Source organism: Manis javanica, chromosome 7, assembly GCF_040802235.1.
Source record: "Manis javanica isolate MJ-LG chromosome 7, MJ_LKY, whole genome shotgun sequence".
Lineage (NCBI taxonomy): Eukaryota > Metazoa > Chordata > Mammalia > Pholidota > Manidae > Manis > Manis javanica.
In genome coordinates this window covers 28,421,343-28,444,052 of record NC_133162.1, presented here as the reverse complement: position 1 = coordinate 28,444,052, position 22,710 = coordinate 28,421,343, and the positions used below count along the sequence as shown (strand labels likewise).

The following is a 22,710-nucleotide window of genomic DNA, read 5'->3' as shown; positions in this document are numbered from 1 at the left end:
ACATTATATATATAATATATATAGGTATCACATACTTATAAATATGTATGTATGTTTGCACATATGTATACGTGTGTGTGTGTGTATAAAAAAATCACTTGTAATAATACCAGATTAAGGAGAAAACTGAGACAGAACAGTTTTACTAAAATCTAGAAAAATGGATGTAGGGTAAAATATGATGGCCAGAAAGTAAGTTAAAATACTCAGCAAATAAAAAGAAATAGGTGAAGTGAAATGGGACAATGTTAATAATTTTTAGATCTAGACATTTTATATGTGGATGTTTATTATGATACTCTATCTGCTTTTACATATGTTTCAAATGTTTTATAATAAAAATTTTAATGTGTTGAAGACAGAGAAGTAATCAGTAATATAGAAAATGTTCATCATATTATTAACTTTAAAAAGTGAGTTTAAAAACAATATATGTAGTATATTAACTGTATTTGTACCCCTAAAAAGAAGAAAAGGAACGTAAATTATAGCACTGGCAGTAAATTCCCCCCAAATTGTAACTTGGTTGCTGCTGGGTGGGATTATGTTTATATTTTTTTAATTGTCTTATTTTGCTCTTCAATATTTTGTAAATTTGTTCAAGCAATCACTTACCTCTGCATGATAAGATTACGGAAAGTATTAGTTAAAAATGAACAAATAAAGCTTATTAGATGGTTGAATATTTCACAGATTGAGAGTAACCTATATTGGTGAAGCTGTAAAAAAAATGCACTTTCCCTCTTTTTTAAAACAGCTTTATTGAGTCATTACTGATATACAAAAAACTTCACATATTTAATTGTATGATTTGATGAGTGGACATACGCATACACCGATGAAACCATCACCACAGTGGAGGAAAATAGACATATCTGTCACTTCCAAAAGCTTCCTTGTGTCCCTTTGTGTGCTAAGAACACTTAATATAAGATCTACCCTCTTAACAAATTTTTAAATGCACAATATAGGACTGTTAACTAGAGGTACTATGGCAACTGGCAGATCTCTAAAATGTATTTATTTTGCTTAACTTAAAGTTTACACCAGTTGAGTAGCAACTGCCCATTTACCTTTCCCCCAGTCCCTGGTAATCACTGTTCTATTCTCTGCTTTTATGAGTTTGACTATTTTAAGTACCACATATTAGTGATATCATACGGTATTATCTAGCTTAACTAGCTTGATTCACTTAACGTAATGTCCTCCAGGTTCATTCATGTTGTCACAATGCAGATTTTTCTTCTTTTTTAAGGTTGAATAGCATTCCATTGCATGTATATACCACATTGTCTCTATCTGTTTATCTGCCTATAAACATTTGAGTTGTCTCCATAATTTGCCTGTTGTGAACAATGCAAAACAGGCACTTTCATGTATTAAGTCAGAGTGTAAATTGTATAACCTTTTTAGTGTTCAATTTGGCAATATCTATTAAAATTCTATATGTTTATTTATATCTTATTTTTAAAAAATAAAATAAAAATTTAAAAGAACAGTGAGGAAAAAAGAGTAGAATATAAAGTCTGCAAAAGAAAAAGTAGAGATGAAATGTTACTACTCATCCTTAGTGGATTGGTTGAATACACTGTAGTTCATCCATACAATGAAATACTATGTAGAAGTATATTAAACAACATCAACAAAACCCACCATTTTGTGGGGAGAGAGGTGCAGAAAACTGTGTACAGAATACTTCCACCTGTGCAAAAGGCAAAAGAAAAAAGAATGTATTTAATTGCTTGCATGTGCACAAAATTTTTCTGAAAGAGACTTAGAAAAATGTATAACATTAATTGCCTCTAGAGAAGGAAACTAGGGGCTGGGATATGTGGGAAAACGGGAGACTTGCACCTTTTGAAATTTGAAAAACAAATGTAGTAATACCTATTCAAACAAATAAATAAAATTACAGTTAAATGCAAAATATAATGAAAAAAGGGAGGATATGAAGCTAAATCAGCACATTACCAAATGAGGGAAATTTTAGTAGAAAGAACAACCAGAATGACACCTAAGATCAATTTAAAAGCCTCTGGCTCCTAATGTTTACTATGATTCTATCAATTGAGGCTATTTAGAATAACAGTACTTTGTGTTGACTCACCCCATGGCACAGGTTTAGTGATGGGCTTGGAAACTGGGTCTCTGGCTTTGGATTGTCCCTGGTAGGGCAATAGCAGGTGAGGTGTTCCTCCACGGTTCTTCCTCATAGTCACACTATGACCCACTCCTCCAGGACAAGCTCTTCCCAAATGTTCAGAACTTTGTCAAAAGGGACAAAACCTGATAAAGCAACTTGGACGCAGTTTGCTTTGGTGCCTCTGCGAAGACACAGTCAACTGGGCAGATTACCTCTGAAAGTTCCTTTCCCTCAAGATCCAGACCTCTGGGCCTCCCTTCTCCCCTAGGCAGACATGTATGCCCAAGAATCTTGAGCTAGCTGTATAATAGGCCCAGCAGAGTGCTCGGAGAATGCCTTCTGGAGCAAATACAGGGCTCTTTCCCTGTATAGGTGAGGCTTGAGTTAGTTCCAAAGTGCCTTCCAATTCCGGCATTCTGCTGGTTACTACCCCAGGTGATGAAAGAGCTGAACATCTAGGACATAAATAATTCAGTTGACTTCTTTCTGAAATAAAATGAATGTTGAGATCCAGAATTTAACCTCATATCATAATCTTATCTTTGTTTTGTTGTTTCTTTGTTTTTTCAGGTACACACAGTAAAATGCACAAATCTCAGTGTACAGCTCAATGAATTTTGACATGTGTGTACACAAATGTAACCATCACCTGGATCAAGATATCAAATATTCTAAAGATCGTACCATGAGGGAAAAAAATAGACATCAAACATTCTCACAAAATTTTTTCCCCTTCATTTGTATGTTCTCTAGTTTCTTCATTTCCCAACTGTAAGAGTAGGGACAGGAAACAGAACCAAGAAAACCAAATCCCAAGCTAGCAATGGGGAAAGCTGAGAACCAGTCCAGTTTATACTACAGAATCCTCAGAACAGGCAGCACCAGGCTGCAGACTGGAAGATTCTTCCTTGAGAACTTGACCAGCCCAACAGGAAATACCTAAAGATTTTGCTTTCAGGGGTTCTGCAAAAAGCAGCCCACCCAAATCACCATACAGGGAAGTTCAGTGTCCAAAGCCCCACTCCTGCTCTCAGAAGTTCCAGTCAACATTTTAGGTGCCCATTCTTAATCACCACCAGACATTCAGGCATGACCAGACATCTGAGGAAAGCCATTACTGTGAAATGCAAAGATCAAAAAGCCCAAAATAAAACCTAAAGATCCAGAAAAAAAAAATGTAACCTGGAAGAAACAGCAATTGTGCAGGGAGAAGAAAACAGAATAAAACAAAATTATCAATATTACCTTCAAAGAAATAAAAGAAGATATTTCAGTCATGAAACAACAACAGGCTATGTATTCAACAAAGTAACATTCAGAGGACAATATTAAAAAGCACTCTTGAGAATGAAAAACATGGAAACAACAATGAAAAGCTAAGCTATCAAGGCAGGATACCCTTGAGGAAATCTCCCAGAAAGTTAAGCAAAAAGTCAGAGGTGAAAAATAGAAAGGAAAAGAAAAGAAAAATAGTGGCTCAATCCAGAAGATCTAATATCTAAATGATAGAAATGAGAAAGAAAAAACTGGAGGGGATAAATCAATGAAATAACCCAAGAAAATTTCCCAAATCAAAGGACATGAACTGATATGCTGAAAGGGTCCACCAAGTACTCAACCAATGGATGAAAACAGGTACACAGGAAGGCACCTTAGTGTGGAATTTCACAGCATTGGGTGAAAGACTTCTACAAGGTTCCAGACAGAGAACACAGGTGGTTCAGAGAGGAGAGGAGTTCTCAACACTAAGAAGGAAGCTGGAAGACAACAAAGCAATGCTTTCCAAGTTCGGAAGAAAATTTATTTTCCAAACAAGAATTCTAGGTCCAGATAAGCAATCCATCAAATATGAAGATAAAATAAAAATCATTTTAAGATATTCAAGGTCTCACATTGTTGACTTCCCGTGAACACTTCCTTTTTTGAAAAATTCTCAAAATAGTGCAAAATAAAGCAATAACCATGAAGAGAACATGGGATACCGGTAACCAGTAAGCCAACCTACAAGAGCATTAAAAGGAATCCCTGAGAGAGTGGTGGAGATCCCAAGAGAATAGTTTGCCCCCACCCCGTTGAAGATGACAGCCAGTTCAGACTGGAGCAGTTAGACTGAAGACTAGAGACATTCTTACCTCAGTTATCACCAGGATTTCCTCTGCCATTATACTCCTTTGAACCTGAGGACAGAGTGCCCAGGTAAGCCTGGTCCAGATTCTTACCTATACTTGCTTGCCATGACCATGTGATCAAATTCTGCTTCTCTCTTCCATTCTAGCTGAGTGGGCCAGCTGAAGACATTCATTCCACTCCTTCTTGGATTTACTCTTGAGCGTTTGAGAGAATCTATAGGTGCTTAGAAGCAAAACAAACATACAGCCCACTGCCTCTGCCCATGTACCTACTGGATAACCTGTCTATAAATCCATAGCTCTACTAGATTTTCTGGTCCCAGAGCCCTAGACTTCAGGACTTACTTATTGGCTTAATCATTGACTTCTCCCAGATGGTTCAGATACACTCACAAAAGCTTCAGTAGGACTGTGACCCAGAGACTGTTCACCTCCTCTCCTTCTGGGAGCCTTCATAATAGTGGCAATATTGTGCTCTCTCACACAGTTAGATTTGTGTTTGACACTCAGCCTTTTTCCTCTAAATTAAAACAATATGGTATTTAGGCATACACATATATGTTGAAAAACTCCAAGGAAATAGTTATTTTGGTGGAAAGGAAGGCATACAATTGGGGAGGAGCACAGAAAGAATTTCTAGATACCAGTAGAGTTTTATTTCTTTACCTAGGTGCTAAGTTCATAATAGCTTATATTGTTATTATTATTTAGACTAAACATAGAGGTTTTATATACTCCTTTATAGGTATTTAGCACACACACACAATATCGATATAGAAGAAAAAAAATCCATGATCCCAACACCTAGATGCAACAAATACTAACATTTTAAAGTATCTCTTATCATTTTTTTCTGTGCATTTTGCATTATTGAGATCATATTATGCATACATTTTTAACATATGCCTTTTTAAGAGACTTTTTAACATAAGCATCTTATGTTAAATTCTTTGCACATTTATCATTTTAGGAACCATTATAATATTAATTGAAATTCTTTCTTCCCTATTTCAAAGAGCATAGCTCTGAGGAATGACATGGACTGAATTTTTGTGCTGGTGGAAGCTTGTATGTGAAAATGCATGCAGGGTAATCCAGAATGTCCCTCTACCCCCAGTCACCCTGTCAAACCCCCCATATCCTTCAAAGCCCAGCTCAAATTCCACCACCTCCAGGAAGCCTGACCACCCTTCCACCCTTCAGGGAAACCTCCATCTTTAACCTTCCATGATATGGTGCTTATTATCTATTCTGCATCTTTTTATTTGGATTCATTTGGATTCATTTATCCCCTCATACACTACAAACTCTTGAGGACAGAGCTCTCTATCTTAGAGGGTCTGGAAAATACAAAGTGTTCCGTTAAGTAAATAAACTTGAAAGACTGCTTTTTTATTCTTTGTTTTAATATCCTGCATTACCAATGATGTTTGTCAATATAATCAAGTTACTTAAGGGGGGCCTTCACCCAAATTGAAGGTTATCAAATAGAGACACATTCTTTTTGTCCATAATTGCCACATTCTGAAATTGGGAACATGACCACCCCTGCTGTCCCTGATAATTGATTTGATATTTGCTTTGAAGGCTGGATTAAGGAATGTTATGTGCTCTTATCTAAAAATAATAGTTTGTATTTATTGAGAGTCTGTTATGTGCTAGACACCAGCCTAAGCAATTTGCATGCATCTGTGATTTAATTCCCAGAAACACTATGAGGTAAAAGCTATTTAGTTTACTCATTTTACACCTGAGGACACTGAATCACTTGTGCAGAGTTAGCCAGGTTGTAGATGGAGGTACCAGGGCTCCAGCCCAGATCTGCCTGAGTCTGACCTTCCTCACTTCAAGGCCAGGCTGCCTCCTGAATATATATAACCACAAAATCTAAATCTTGATCTCCAGCTCTCAGTTCCATATGACAAAACTAGTTCTCCATCAAATGGCTAACACTTGTGAATTTGCATTTTTAATTGATATATTCAAAAGAACAGTAGATACTGTTTACAAGAGAAATAAGAAAGAAATCCATAATTTTATCTCCTAACAATTACTATCATTTTGGAATACCCTTTTTTAGTCTTTCCCCATTTGTATACCTTAAAGAAAAGGCTGGGGGGGAATCCTCAGACAGTTGTGTATGTGCTTTTAAGAAGAGGCTTCTGTTTAGTGGAAAAGACAAGAACGGCACCAAAGACAAACATCAGCTTCCCACAGCTTTGCCTGGGGCTCATCTTGCATCAGATGGAAACCTGGAAATATGACAAAGATAAAGCATACTTAACAAGGAATTGACTTCCTGCACACTTGTAGATAGCTTGCATGTCACAGGGGACTCCTGGATGAGATCAGGGGGCAGGAGTTAATGGCACTGGCTTGTGCTTTGAGTGTCACATGTTATGTCTACAGCTGCTGAATATGCAACAAAACGTAAAATGTAATATACTAGAAAATGCTGAATGTTAGCTGCATTCTTAATTGTTCAGTTATGGGAAGTCCATTTTGTGGAGAAAGACACCAGGCAAATGTTTCTGAGCTCTTCCTCCCAACCCCTCCCTGTCTCCCCTTTCCACTCTCCTGTCTGTCTGTCTGTCTGTCTGTCTCTCTCTCTCTCTCTCTCTCTCAGGTAAGCAAAATAATGGTCACCCAAAGATGTCCACATCCTAATCCCTGGAACTAGTGAATATGTCACCTTGCATGGTAAATTTGCAGGTACAGACCTTGATATGGGGAGATTATCCTGGATTATCCAGGTGAACCCAACCTAATCATATGAATCCTTAATAGCAGAGGAAGTTCCCCAGCTGTGGTCAGAGACAGACTTGACTATAGATGAAGGGTCAGAAATGGCTGAGAAAGCCTTAGCTGGCTTTGAAGGTGGAGGAAGGGGGCTGTTAGCAAAGGAATGTGAGCAGCCTCTAGAAGCTGAAAAAGGCAGGGAAATGGATTCTCTCCTAGAGCCTCCAGAAAAGCTAACACTGAGTTTAAAACTGTGAGACACATGTCAGATTTCTAACCTAGAGAACTGTAAGATAACAAATTTGTGTTGTTTAAATCATTAAATTTGTGGTAATTCGTTAGGGCAGCAATAGAAAACCAGCTCTGTTTCTTCGCTGCCCTCTCCCTCTTTCTCCCTCTGTTAATTGTGACCAGTGTATGTGACGTGCTGTGCTACTTCCCCAGTCCTTTGTACATCTTTAAATTCCACGGACTGCCTTCTCAGGTTCAGTCACTGTGGCAAGTGCCCTGCACTTCAACCTCCAGATTTTTCAAAACCTCCAGCTCTTCATCTCAAAAAGAAAACAAGAAAAGAAACAGAAACTCTAGGTGTCACTCTGCATTGGCTAAAGGGACTGATGACAGAAATCTTGTCTGTCTTGTTTATTGCTGAATCCCCAAAACCTAGAATATGCTTGGCACACATAATATCTCAACAAACATTTGTTGATGGCTTGCTTCCTTGATGAATTTAGTTTAGAAACATGCATCTTTTTCCTAAGCCATGTCCTGGAGCCATTTGCTGTTACTAATGCTCTGAATCTCATCATGACCCCATCTTTCTCTAGGAGAGGGATGAATTCAGGGGAGCCCCATTCTGGTAAAACTAAGGTTGAAAATGACCCAGGACAAGTGTTCTTGGGTCAGTGAGGACTTTGGGTAAATATAGCTTATGCTGTGCCTAGTGACACATATACAAAGCTTCCTTAGTCATTCATTCAACCAAAATTAAGAGCCTACTATACTCAGCGGTCTCTGCCATGTTCTAAGAACACAAAGACAAGTAGGACACAGTCACCCCCATCCCAACATTGACAACCTAGGAATGGCTGTTGGCTACCTTACAATGTGGTAGGCATTCTTTTACATACAATGATCTCATTTAACTCTTACCACAATGATCCAGAGAAATAGGTATTATTAGTCTCATTTAATGGATGAGAAGACCAAGCCCTGAAAGTTAAAAAACTTCCACAAATGGCAAGTAAGTGGTTCATGCCAGGTTTGCAATCCAGGTCCATCTGGCTCCAAAGCACATAATAACTATTCACATTATGTAGTGACTTACAGTTTACAAAGCACTTTTGTCACACATCATCTTACTCCTTCTAACAAGTTTATGAAATAGGCATTACTATACTCATTTCACCAAAGAGAAAATCCAAATTCAATTTATTTGCCCAAGTCCAAAATTTCTTACATGACAGAAACAGATCTGTTTGACTCCATATCTTCTGACTCTAGATCCTTTTCCCTTCCTGCTCTTCCTTGTTGTTATTAAACTCTGAATTCTGCACACAGACCCACCTGCTATCTCTGGAGCATGATCCAAGAACCTGATGAAGATATGTGTGAGAATACAAAATTAGGCCAACAGTGCGGCTAGAGCTAAACTCAAGCCAGGTAGAAATGTGTTAGAGCTGTGTTTACTCTGTGCTGTCAATTATAATCACTTGCTTGATCTGGGGCCAGCAATTTCATAATTATCCTCAAGTGTTGTGTTGGGTGTGTCTTGCACATTTCTTACATTTGGAACCAGTCACACTTTATACAACACTTTAACATTATAATGATGCTCATCAAAGTTCATAGTCTAACTAGCAAAACTTGCCTTTTACCATATGAAAGACAGGACCCAACTAATCAACTAATCAATATATTACAAGCTCTTCCTCCCCTCCAATGAGATTTCTTTGGTTTTTGGCATGTTTGTAAAAGTCAAAGCAGGCCTAGGTCAAGAGTTTCCATGCTTACTGGGATTACTTAAGATTGGTCATGAGGAGAGTATCTGAAAATCCCTTAAAGGTAGTGACTGCCTCAGTACTCATTTCTATATCTTTCATGGCATCTAGGACAAGGCCTAGTCCCTAGCATTCATTGAGTGAATGAATGAAAGTGCCAAAGATGCCCACATGGGAAGGCTCTGTAAAAGCTCAGAACTCAGGAGCACCTGAGAGCAAAAAGGAAGCCAGTGCAGAGAGCTATTGGAGAAATTGAAACAGGGTCATAGGGATGTGGCTTGCCCCTGACCGTGTGGTGTGCTCTGAACTCACCACCAACAATGTGGCCTTTGACAAGTTTCTCACATGTAAAATACAGGAACAAGGTGGAGATGTGGACCAGTTCCTTTCTGAAGTTTATCCAGACCCTCTGCAGCACACTGGGACACTTCACCAAAATGTCCCATTCCAGCTTCCTTCCCTGGTGTCCTCCCATGCTCCAGCTTTCTGTGCCCATCAAGTTCACATGCACCACCTCAAAGTAGTCTCCATGGAAGAGCTTCTGCCCAGAATCCCTGCTTTCCCACGCCACCCCTCAGTTCTCCAAAAGGATCTTCCTTTCATCAGCCAGGCAGCCAGGCAGAGTGTTGGTGCTAATTGATGGTGAGTAGAAGCAGTGATTCTCATAAACACCCTTAGAAGATTCTGATGCAAGTGACCCAAAGACCAGTCTTTGAGATGAATTGGTCTATATTTTGTCCCTATACTAGGGGCTCTTAACCTGGCAGTTTATAAATCCCCAAGGGACTTGAGGACAGAATTCCAGGAATCTATGAATTTGAATGGAAGACTATATCTGTGTCTTATTAGTTCTAACTGTAGTTTAGCATTTTCTTCACTTTTGAATGTAGGCAACAAACTCCAGTAGTAGTAGTATCTGTGCTTTGTTACCAATAGAAATCACTGATATCATCGTAGCACATTACTGCTTCTGCAGATACCTGAAAATGCCATTTACATTCATCACTACTTTGAAATTATGGTTGTTGTTAGGCCTGCCACTAGATTTTATTATTTAATCAATTAATAAAGAAGCATATATATATTAATTTACTATATCACTCTTTAAAAAGATTTTGATCACTGTGTTTCAATATCATGGTATGTATTTTATCTTGTACATTTACAAATATTATTCTGAAGGGGATCTGTGGGCTTCACCCGACTGTCAAAGTTTTCAAAGGGGTCCTTGGTACAGAAAAAAAAAGGGTTGAAGTCCCTGCTCTAGATAGAACCAGTTATGCCACAGGACCAGAAACAATTTCTGGCCCCCTTTTGCACCGTTTTTTTTTTTCCTATTGCCCCTCCCCAAAAGCCAACTCTTCAGCCCAGTGAAGACTGTCAAGAATTACTGAATTCTCAAGACTATGGGAGGAGTGGCCTTTCTCCTCAAGTTTCCCTTGGTCTAGAAAACTTATCCCTTTGTTTTCTCAATCAAACTAAGCCACTTTTTCTAGTTCAAAATCCACTGTTTTCTCAATATAAATATTGACTTGAGGGGATAAAGAAACCACGCTCTTAGATGAGCAGAAACTTCCTGGAACATGTCACTAGATACTCATCCAAAATAGAAACTCAGAGAGGTGGAGATCTAGGACTATCTTCTCTGCTGTGTGCCAGCACCATCATCCTTAGTTGATTTCATATATAGGCTGGGCTGAGAGCAGATACGGTGGATGTTTCGTTTTGAAAAGAGGGACAAAAGCAAGGATATAGAAGCCGGCCAAATGACAGCCCCAGGTCACAGGGTGTGGGGCAGCGCCCACCAACTGCAAGTCTTCTGCGCTTTATGGACTCCTAAGTAGCTGCTGAAAGCACTATCCAGTTTACAAATGAGGAAGGAACCTGGAACACAAGCATCCTGGCCCCTGGCACCATCTACACTGGTTGCAATGTGCTAAGAGCTTCTGGGGAGTTGCAGAGTTTATCTGTGCAGCCACAGGCGGAAAGGAATCAGAATTCCTGGGCCTGTGACTTACAGAAAATTAATGACTAGGCTAGATACGGCCTGGGGACTCCCTACCCTCATAGTTCTAACAGCCAGGGCGGGATTTCTAGGCTGGGGGGAACGCCCCACCTTCTGGCTTTGGTCAAGACTGGGATTTCTTAGAAGGTTGGGGGGCCAATCAGCGGCCATAAATCTTGGAGAACCTTGAGCGTTTTACTAGGGAGTTCGCGGGGGCTGCTCTTCTCCCTCTCGCTCTCTATTTACAACGCCAAAATCTCGGTGTTAATGGACCTGGGATAATGGTGTTTACTTTACCGCGATAAAGCGCTCAGCTTCCTGGGGGAGCGGCTGTAAAATGTCCCGGAGGTAGGGGTGGAGGGGGGCGCCGTAAAAGCGAGCGCTGGATGGGCCGGGGCACCGGTTCTCTTCCAAGCCACCCCCACCCTCTACCCGCTAGGCCGGCTGAGCAGCACAGGCCCTGCGGGCGAGGACGGTTCCCACATAAATCACCAGCGCCAGAGTCGGGAAAAGGCGCATTTTTCATTGCTGCCTGCAGGGCAACTCCCGACAGCGAACGAGAAACAGAAGTTGTCTTTAGATAAACCGTTTACCGGAGCGCGAGTTCTGGCAGCGCGGCCCACAGTGCACAGGGCAAGGAAGGGGTCCTGGCGCTGCGGCCCCGTCAGCGGAGTACCTCGCAGAGGCCCCCAAGAAAAACCCAGCTCCTCCAAAGGGCTGGCCCCACGTCCGAGGGAGAGAAAGCGAGAGAGAAGAGAGAAAGAAAAGAAGAACTTCAGGGTCTGGAGAGACTGAAGAAGTGGTGCACAAGAAGACTCTAGGGTCCAAAGACCCGAGAGCCCGTCTCCACACTCACCAGCTGTGATCTCGAGCAAGTGGCTTTAACCTCTCTGAACTTAAGGAATCGTCAGTTATAAAACGGATATGAAAAGTACTACCTTCCTAGTCTATATTCAAGAAATTAAATGAAAGGCCGTTTGTGTGACCTGTCAAGCCAAAGTTATTCATCAGCTGTCCCCGGACGGGTCTAGGGGTGTTCTGGGAAGCCCCTGGAATTGTTGACAAAGGGTTGCAGTGTCCATGAGCTTTCTTCTGGGAAGAGGGGCCACAGTTTATATCACGGTCCCAAATGTGTGATCGAACCCCAAAACGTGCTATTCTGAGGCTGGCCTACCTGGTCAGTTTTGGCTCCGACAGTAGTTGTGAGACCTTGCCCAAGTTACCGAAGCCTCTCATTGCCTCTTCTGTAAAGTGGGATAATTGTTCTTAGGATTGTTGTTAAGAGTAAAAATGCTTGGCATGGTATCTGGCACATAATAAATGCTAACTAAATGTTACATATTTTTACGCATCGGCCCTAGCCCTAGAGCAAAGCGGCTTTGCGCCAAAGCCAAGAATTCCAGACCTATTCTTTCCAAGATGAAAGTTGCTGAGATCCCAGACATCCCTGTTGGTCTTGAACGCCAGCGAGCAGACCACCTGCCTGTTGGCCAAATAGTGGCCTTTGCACTATATGGGGTGGGTGCGCAGGCCACATTTTGCACCAGTGCTGAGTGGGCTTGCTCAGCGCACCTGAGACAGAGTGCTGTCGGGCCTCCCCAGTTTGGGGAGCGGCGCACTTGCTGGGCGCCTGCCTTTTGAAGGCGGCTCTAACACCGCCGGCCGCCAGGCGCCCGGGGCTCGGCTCTAATCCGGATTTGGAGGCCTGGAGCACTAGAAGCTGGCCGCCACCGGCAGGGAAAACCGAGGCGGCTGCCATCCTGGTAGCCCCAGGTCTTGTTTGTTTGTTGACATATACTAACCCAAGCGGGACGACCTCGTTTGGAATCAGCCTTGAGAAGAGAGGTAGGGGCCCCTCGGGAGCAAGCACCTCCAGCCTCCACCCCACCGGAGGCGAAGCTTCCTATCGCGGGCAGACACGTTTCCTTCCCTCCTAAGATCAGAGGTCGAGCCCAGAGGAGGCCTGCTCCCTCTTCGCTCGAGGCCCACCCCGCGCGGCGGCCTGGAGCCCGGTTGCCGCCGCGCCTCCTCCCCTCCTCCCAGCTCACCATCCATTAGTGTAATCCCCTGTCCAAACACTGCGGCCCCGACGGCCAGACGTTGGTGTAAACAGACCCGGGGGGGACAATTGTAACGATATAAATAAAATAACCATTAATAGCGCAAATCGTTCGATGAGCAGGAGGCCGAGCACCCGAGAGCTCGAATCTTGTTTGGGTTTGTATACACAGCGCGGACACCACGCATCCGTCAGGTAAACCAGAGGTTCTTGTCCCGGACGAAATCTAAATCCAGCGCAGGTGAGGTCCCCGCAGGCGCGTCAAAGGGACCGGCTGCCGACACGCACGGGCCTCCACACGCACGCAGCTCGGAACAGACGCACACGCGGAGAAGGCCGCGCCGCGGCGGCTTGAGTTAACGCCACCGCCTGGGCCCAGCCCCAAAGCCACGAAACAGGGGTTAACATGGCTCTTCTCCAAAAATTCGCGCCTAGGCGTCCAGCCACCGCCTACCGGCGCCGCCCGGCCCCATCCGCAGCCTCGTTGTGCACAGAAGAGACGCGGAGCTCACACCCAGAAACGGGAAAAGTCAGCCTCCACTAGTCCCAGAGTTGTAATAAACCAACATTTATTGAGCGTTTGTTGTGCCAGGCACCGAAGTAAGTGGTTCATACAACTAATCTCCTTTAATCCTCAGAGGAACCAGAGGTAGGTACTTTTAGTATTATCGGTTCTACAAATCAGAAAAGCAGTGCTCAGAATTCAGAAATTCATCCGGAGACGGAGTGGAGACAGGATTTGAACCCACCACTGAGCTTCAGGAAGCACACCAGTTCACACCCGAGGTACAGGCACTTGCTCAGATTCCAACAGGCCGAGTTTCAAGGTCTGGAACCAGGCTCCAGCCCGTCCCTGGCCCCGCCGGGCTGCAGTGGTTTGGTTTCCAGTGGGAAGTTCCTACTTCTGCAGAGGGCGTAGGCAGAGTGACCTGAGAGGTCGGGACAGAGGAGGGGAGTCGCCTGGAAGAGCCCTGTGGCCCGTTCCCAGGGAGCCCAGGGTGCCCAGGGTGAGGCTCTCGGGGCTCCCAGGGGCCTCGGTGGGCTTGCTCTGGGATGTTGAGGCAGTCATTGCTCCAAGCGCGGAGACATCAGGGTTCAGGAGGAGCTGCTCCCAGAGCAAAGCCTCTGGCTACAGGGTCAGTTCTGGGGTCCCCACACGCTGGGGGAAGGTCTCCTTGGCAGCAAGTGGCCATGGAGTCTTGGTTCCTGGAATCTGGCGGGGACAAAACTGGGACAGTCCCCACTTTCTCCAGCCCAGCCAGACCACAGAGTGGGGGCATTTAGTTCACCTGCCTGGAAGTCTTGCATCCACCTGTCACCTGCATTGTGACAGTATAGAAGTCATTTTATTTCTGCAGGCTGCAAATTCTATGGCTCTGAAACGATGGGGGAGGAGCAATAATATTTGTCTTGAAAGGATGTTGTAACCACCTGAAAGATTATACATGTGGAATGCGTTTTTTACCAGTGGGGAATTTTTTTATGGTGATTAGTATTAACTCTATGACAGGTGCCTGAGAAGTTAGAGCAGAGGGCTGGCAGCCCCTCTTCTTGCTGAAGAGAAGGCAAAGACCAGCCGAGATGGAGCGAGGAAGCAGCCTGTGGGGATGCATGTGGGGAGAGAAGGGGAGGAGGCTCTGCCCAGCCTATGTTTGTCTTTAAGGCGGCTTCCAGTGAATCCCATTGCCCAGGCACATTTTTCTCAGGGGCTGTGGACTACAACTGCCAGCAGGAAGATTTGGAGTGGGGAGGGCTGTCAAGTTCCCAGTAGGAAGTTTTAAAAGCAGAGAGAACAGTGCCTGGGCAGGTGCTCTGTGCACAGTGGTCAGCCTGGTCACTCTGAAGCTGCCCAGGAAAGGGAGAGGGGCAAAGAGAGGGAACTGAGTGTGGAAGGCAAGTAACTTAACCTTGGGCATTGTCTCACCTCTCTGAGCCGCAGTTGCTTCGTCTGTAAAATGGTTAGATTAATAGGGTCATAGAGAAGAGCTATTGCAAGAAGCAGAAATGATAACAGTGGTGGACAGCTTAAGGTTTAACAACACGCCTGGTGCTATTCTCCTATCCTCATACCCATGTGTCTTCCAGCCCTACCCAGATGACTTGCCCACCTCCGGCCTAACAGTTTAGGTGGAGGATAGGGAGTGGGGAAGTTCTTAATCACTGAGCCATGCCATGTGCTTGTAGCTATGAACAGCTAATGCTGTCCATGTGAACATTGCTGGTGTGAGTATTTTTGCTATTATTGTTATGAGCAGTATTTCTACAATTAATGCTGCTTACCCCCAGCCCTAAGAGATAGTCATTATTAATTCCTCCTTATGCAAAAGACTCAGAGAGGGTAAGTAACTTGTCTGAAATCACACAGTGGATGTGGGACAAAGCAAAGAAATTAGAAACAAACATGTGATTCCAAAGGCCAGATGTTCTTGCCCACACCAGAAGGAAAAGGAGAGAAGAGGCGTGCAGGGCAAGCCCCGGTGGGAGAAGGGTGCCCACTGCCTGGGCAGGTCAGGGGCAGCTGATCTATTTACATTCCAGCATAGAGACTAATTGGACAGATCTTTATCTAAACACTATAACAATGACATGAGTCTTGGGGGATTTGTTTACTGCCACTAAAAATGATGCATTTGTGGGAGTGGGAAGCTCAGTCTGGGTGTGGGATTTGTTTGCTGTGGTCCAGAGGGTGAGGAGCGAGGGGAGGGAAGCCAAGAGGAGGCTGCTCATGGTTCCAAGAGCATACCCTAAAACTCGATTAAGAGAACTAGTCTCATTGTTTGGGGGCCAAAAAAAGAAAAAAGTACACATTTTCATTTGAGAGTTAAATAATGCTCTTTCCCCCAACTGCGAAGGAGCACCTGGGAATCCTGCTCCCTGATCTCTCCGTGAAGGAAAGGTTCAGAGCCTCCCTCCTTGTGTTAACAACCATCCCTCGTGCCCACCCTCAGTCCCCATCAAAAGAACATTTACTACTGTCCTCTTGCTGCTGAGGGCTCTGAAGTGCTTCCCTACCATCACTTCTTTAATCCTTCCTGCAGGCCTGTAAAGTCTGAACCATTATCATCTCCTTGTATAGGTGAGAAAACTGCTGTTAAGCGGAATTGAAGGACTGGTTCTAGATTACAAGACTACAAAGGTAGGACAGGTTCCAGGCCCCTCTGGTGGACTGCAGGGTCAATGCTTCAGCCAGACAGAGGCATGATGTGTGATTATGATTTAGAGAAAGCCACATCTTCCATGCCCCACCCCTTCTCCTTCACTCTGTGGGCTCTCCTTGCGGAGGAGGGTGTCATAGGTGCAGACTCTTACACATGATGCTCATGAGCTGTGTGCATCCATTCACATACACATACTTCTTACTGGTTGTGGGAGGTGTAAAATGCTCATATGTGCCCACATCTGTGCTCACTCAGTATGGGGGGCACAGTATGAATACACACACACAGGCCACCCCCTCTACTATACTAATAGTAGGGGGGCATGTGGAGTTTTTAGAAGTCTAAATTGCAGACTTTCAGTGTGGTTTTACTATGTTTAACAATACACACAGTTGTTACAACTCTGGTAATAAAATCTATTCCCTCTGGCTGCAGCTTAGACAAGTTATTATGGGAACCACTTTGTACAAGACTAATTGTAATGATGCCATAAATTGCCTATATGAAAATAGTGCATCTGATACTCATGAAAGCTAGTTTTCATCTTGGATCATATAAATATTTCTCTCCAAATCACATGTCACTACCAGTAATTCACATTATTATGGGAAAAGGGGGTAGGGGGATTCAGAATGAGTGTTGGTCCAGCCCTCCTGTTTTGACCACACTCTCTGAAAGAGCAGAACCCTAATGCAGAGTCTTCATTTATGGGGTGTCCTGAGTGCCTTCTTCCCTGTGCCTATCCACATGTGCACACACTGATGTGTTACATAGGAAATCACCTTCCTTTTCATTCAAGGAGAAAGATAAGTCCATAGAAACATATATTTCAGATCTGCATCCATCCGAGTATTTATTAGAGTGATACAACTGCCATCAACCTCAGAAATGTGGTTGCAGATGGGAGGTAAAAAGGCAGAGGTTGGCCAGCTGCCTACTGTGCAGCTGGGGTGCCTGAGTCACAGGGGAGAAGGCCCCAGACCCAGTGTCCTCTATGGAGACCAGTGACTCAGTTGCTCCACTGGCCCCATACACAGCAGCTAAGAAGAGAGTAAGAGACTATAGGGGGCAGGGAACAGCTACAAAGTACTCAGACTTTGCCCCCACTGACTGGTGTGAGAGCTGGGGACCTCACTCTCCTCTCCCAGCTTTGGCCTCTCAATTTTAAGGCAGTCTCTGGAACACTTCCCAGCTGGGGTGATCTCAAGGCTAAACACCCAATCTAAAGTGGGGCTAGCAGGAAAAAGAGAGAAAGGAAGGTCTGTTCAGTATGCTCTAGCCTGTGTGTAGTGGGGAGGAGACTGGTCCTGGTCTGGAGCCTCCATCTGTGTCCTCAAGGGATGCCTGGAGCCCAGGCCTTCTGGGCACCCTCAGCTCCACTGGGATCCTCGGGACTGCCACAATAGAAGGAAATGGAGGCTCCACGGGATCTGCCTGGAGAGGGGATTTCCATGCAGAGGGTGGCCAAGCCCACCGTCTGGAGCCCCACAGACCAGTGGGCCCATAGCTGAGACTGCAGAGGGGTAGGGGGTGGGAGGTAGGGCAGGTCCTACAGACCCAAGCGGAGTGCAGAGTAGCGTCCCTACCACACACCCAAAGGTGCCTGGGCATTTTTATGAGCAGCTCAGGAGACAGTAAGCACAGGGGTGGGATGGAGAAAGGGGCCTGGGGCTCAGGAATGGGGCCTTGCTCAACTAGTCTGATCATACCCTGTGCAGCCCACCCATTCCAGGGGGGGATTCCCTCTCTGTCAAACACCTACAGGGGCCAGAGACAAAGAGCAGGAGAGCCTCGTCGGAGGAGTGAGAAAAGAGGGGATAGGGGGGTAAAATAAAATGGGGGAGAGAGTAAAAAGAAAAAATTAGGAAAAGTGAAACTGGTGGGAAAGAGTGGAGACCAAGTGAGACAGGAAGCCAGGGAGCCCAGGAAGAGGTGAGGGAGAAGGCGGTGGGGGTAGCGTGGTGAGGAAGAAGGCAGAATGAGGAAGGGAGGGATGGGGTAGTCATTGATGGGCCCAAGGCAGGGGTAAGGGGCTGAAAGAGGAAGGAGACTGGCTGCCAGGGGGAAGAGGAGGCCACGGAAGTTCTGGGGTCCGGGACTCGGAGGCTCTGTCCGGTCTCCGGGTGCGGGGAGCCGCAAGAGGTAAGAAGCCCCTTTCTCTCCAGTTGGCAGGAACGCGGAGAGGTCTCGCGGGACTGAGAACCTACAGGCAATTCCAAGCATAGAGGCCCAGACGCATCCCCGAGGAGCGAAGGCCCCGGGCTCTTGGCCTGCAGCTGGAGAGAGACGAGACGGGGAGAAGCGTGGGCCCCGACCAGTGCGGACCAGGTGCTCAAGCACGGAGACGCGGCGCCCGAGGGCGGCAGGCCGGAGTGAGGCCTGCCACTTACAGTCCCCGCAGCCTCCGGGCCGCCCAGCGCTTGGCCTCCGGCCATCCACACTAGCGTCCTGTAGGGCGAGGCTGAGCAGTCCGGAGGCCCAGAGTTGCGGGCCTGGACCTGGCTGGCCCGGCGTCACCCCTTCTTCCCCCTCTGTGGCTGTGCGCGTTGGTGCGCCGCGGCCGCCTGGGGCCTCCGTCCTTTGCAGGTCGGGTTCCTGGTCGGTTCTGAACAAGGCCAGCCGCCCACGCCCGTGCCCCAACATCCCAGCAAGGTCAGGGAAGCCGGAACTGTCTCCGGGGCAATGGCGATCATACGGTGCCCCCCGAAGCTTCAGGGAACCAAGGGCAAGTAGCGGCTAGGTCCGCAGACACCGACGCCCGCTGACAGAGCAAAGGTTCTGCCTCACCTAGGGAATCGCTCTCCCCGGGCCGCCCAAAGGCTGGGACCTCCAGGTCGGAGGCAGCGAGGGCAGGGTAAGGCGTCACTTTAAGCGACAGGACTGCGGCAAAAGTTTCTGAGTAAGAAAGGTCGTTTTCGTTCCCACGAAACAGTTTGAAGTTGTTCGCTCCAATGTGGTTTGCCCCAGGGAGATTTGGGAAAAGATTTCTACGTCCTAGGAGGCCGAGGTCCACGACTTGTGGTTGAGGTAAGAGTTAAGAAGATCGCGCTATGAAGTCACAGAGAATCTCTGCTTCTTAGAACGTGATAACCACATCCCCCACCACCCAGCCCCTACCCCCCTTACGCTCAGATATCCGCAGAGAGCAGACAGGCGATCAGGTTGAACTGAATTAATTCGCCAAAGACTGCAGCCGCTCCTCTGAAGTCAGATCATATTTTAAAAGGTCTATAGACATTGAAATTTCGCTACAGGAAGTTAAACTCACACGTAAAAAAAAAGTTAAGGAATGCATCCAGAATTCCAATTTAATCCCCAAGTTGAAACTGCTCACTGCACTCCCAAATAGCACACGCAAATAGTACAAATAAATATCTGTGTAAACACGTCCTTTATCTAGGAGTTTTTGTTCGAAGAATACTGAATTGATTTTCTTTCGACAAAGTTAACCTTTCTGATGTATATTATGTTGGCAGAATATAACTGATTTTGTTGAGGTAAGCTGTATTTACATTGTTATCAATATTTTTCGAGTGGGGCAGATGCACATAGATGTGGAAGGTCCTCGCCGGAGAAATCGAAACTCACTTCCTCAACAAAGGCCTGCAATTTACAAAGAACTACCCAGATTACTGAACTTGGACTGATTGTCTCCGAAGGAAGGGAAATGGTTGGTTACTTTAAAACAATTCCAAACACAATCTGGGAAAAGCTGGCATTTATACAAACACATGCAAAACAAGTGAAAATCTTCAAAACACCATTAAAAAAAAAATCTCTCCTACAGAATTGCCAAAATGAGTAAAAAATTCCCCTCAAGAAATTAGATCAGTTTAATGTTTTTTTGGACTGACCTACCTAGTTGATATTTATTTAAAAGTAGAAAATGTATTCACCCTTCTCACAAAAACACTATTGCCTCTAGATTGCTCAAAAATTTTGGATAGCTTTCTAACATCCCTCAACTAACAAAGCAAACAAAACCCATACACATATACACAGTGCCACCACCAACAAAATAAAAAAGCCTGTTCACTGCTACTAAAAAAGAGGAAACCTTTTCCTTTCTCTTCCTTCTCTTTCAAGATGTCACTGAAAATGAAATTTCTAGAAGAGTAGTAAAAAATGAAAAACTCGAAAAAATTTGCTCTTAGTATTGTATAATTTTGGCTGGCTGAGTTCATTGTACTGTGATCTTTAATCATACAGGATGGTTTTCATGCTTTAATAGGGAATCACTTCTGGCTGGTGCTAATTTAACTTAGAAAGCAGTGAGAACTTTCAACACTTCTGTGGCCTTGATTGCATAATGAAATGGAAGGTAACAACATAGCAGTGGCATATATAACTAAAATGATTAATGATCTGCCTGCATTTATACGTATATTAAGCAATTTTTGTATAGAGAATAATAACGGGAACACTTTACAGTTTTCAAGGAATCATCATGCTTTTACTTGATATTTATTGTAATGATCAGCAGATGGTTTTTCTCCAAAAAAGGTGTTTTATTTATAGCTTATGCATCTATGTAGCACTTCTGCCTCATAGAATTTGCCATCATTTTACTTTGATCTTTAATCATACATGGGAGGAGGGGGACTTGAATAAATGTATAAAGTGACAAAAGCGTACAGAAACAGATACACTCGATTTAAAAGCGTACAGAAACAGATACACTCGATTTAAACAAAATGAAACGCTTCCGTGGATGCAACGGTATTTACTTTATGGCAGTAATTAGCTAAACTGTCTGGAACGAAAACCTATTATTAGTCAAGCACAGTTCCAGGATTTCAAAGATCCTCTTTTCAGACAAGAGAATGCAAATGCCCCAGAACGATCGTAACTGGATATACGCGTTGGAACCAGATCTCACATTCTGATAAGTGACTCCCGAGAACCAACCACTGCTATAGTATAACTAGTATACTGGCATTTTCCTCCCAGACAGCGGCGCGCAGGTGGCGGTGCTCACTATCACGCTAGTCCTGACTGCTGAGTGCCTGGATGGCATCGGCCTGGCCCGGGATCCCTGCTGGGAAGCTCCGCCGCGAGGAAACCAGACCGACCAAAGGGAGCTTGACAAACCAAGTGATGGCAGCTGGACACAGCCCAAGCCCCTGTTCAGGGCATAAGGCCAAGTCATCTCCAGGTAGCTGGTAGGTAGATGTCTCCCGCCCTGTAAATCAGCCCTGAGCAGGGATGGGGACTGGAAGAGAAAAGGGCGACAGGGCACAGAAACCTCAGGCTAGGCTGCCCGCGTTTGGGATCCTTACAGACCGCCAGCGCGGCGCGCCTGAACTGTGATCCCAAAAGGCCTGCCAAGGAGCAACCTGGTCACGGGCTGCAGAAGAGAACCACTCAGGCCTGACCCAAGGGTGCCTGGCGGGGTGGTGATGGCAGCGGTTCTTGGGGGGGGGGGGGGAGAACGGACTGCGTGGGCCTGCAGGTTGGGAGGAGATAGGCTTCTGCGTGCTCAGGGAGGAGGCAACCCAGTGGATTCAGGGCAGCTGCGGCGGGTGTGTGGGCGTGTCTAGGTGATATCGGCGCCGCAGGCCAGCGGTTCTAGGGGGTGCTTGGGGATGGGCTTAGAGAAGGCCTAGGAGCGAAGCGCTTCGGATAAGAACGCAGTGAGGAAAAATACAGGCTTCCGTTGGAAACTGGGGAGAGTTTCGGTAGCTTTTGCCTTTTTTGTTGTTGTTGTTGTTTTCCTGACCCTTGAAATCACTTAGGAAAATCACCCAGAGCCGAAAAAAAATCGGGGACTAGAGGGGAGCAAAAACATTCCCCCGCGACGTCCTAGCCCTGGGGATGGCTATGGAGGAGTGGGGCTTAAGAGCAGCTTCCTTGTTTTACACTCGCCTGCCTCGCGACGCGCACACCCCAGGACATCCCCACCACCACCACCACACACACACCCGGCAGTGCCGCGCACTCACCCCCACCTCTCTCTGGATCTTTGCGCCGGAGGGCTCGCGATTCGCGGCAAAACCGAGCGCATTCTTCTCTGCCGCCCCTGGCCAGGTGTGGAAAGGCCGGCCCCGCCTGGGGCGTCAATAGTCCCAGAACTCAAAGCATGAAAGCATGGGGCGCCCTGCCGCTGAGGGATGGTGCTTCGGCTCAAGGCCCTGCCCACAGAGGGTCTCCCCCACCACCAGCAGGCCGCCGCCACTCTAAGTACTCCCTGGCGCACGTGGCCCGAGCAGCATCCCAGCTCCCCGAGCGGCCCCAGGGGCTGACTCCCCGCACTATTTCCGCTCCCTGCTGAAGAGCCCCGCCTCTCCCCCGCTCCCCCCCACCTCCCGACCGGCTGTTCTTTCCCTTTAGGGCCTTGGGCACCCACTGCTCCCGCAGTTGCAGGGGCCTCCGCAAAGCAGCTCTCTACTATAGACCCCACTCCCATCCAGTGTCTGCCGCCACCGAGCTTCTTCCACCCGCCCCTCCTAGCTGAAGCAGGTCTCCCCGCTCAACCCT

The 22,710-nt window shown here is 45.7% G+C and overlaps 2 long non-coding RNA genes across 9 annotated transcripts in view; one reads left to right on the top strand and one right to left on the bottom strand.

The window, feature by feature from the left end:
* The window catches only part of LOC108410287 (uncharacterized), a 62,366-nt gene extending 57,867 nt beyond the window's left edge, over positions 1-4,499 (top strand). For both annotated transcript variants that reach the window (XR_012133082.1, XR_012133081.1), the window contains one exon: positions 2,714-4,499. This is a non-coding gene — a long non-coding RNA (uncharacterized lncRNA). The remainder of the gene's footprint in view (positions 1-2,713) is intronic.
* Positions 745-22,498, bottom strand: LOC118974153 (uncharacterized). Of its 7 annotated transcripts, XR_005063771.2 has the most exons (6): positions 22,176-22,498; positions 6,372-6,524; positions 4,618-4,792; positions 4,363-4,495; positions 2,108-2,629; positions 745-1,702 (listed from the first exon to the last, which is right to left on the bottom strand). It is a non-coding gene; the product is annotated as an uncharacterized lncRNA (long non-coding RNA). The 7 variants fall into 7 exon arrangements; XR_005063766.2 differs by having other exon boundaries at positions 4,363-4,792; XR_005063767.2 differs by lacking the exon at positions 4,618-4,792 and having other exon boundaries at positions 4,276-4,495.
* Between the last annotated feature and the right edge of the window lie 212 nt (positions 22,499-22,710).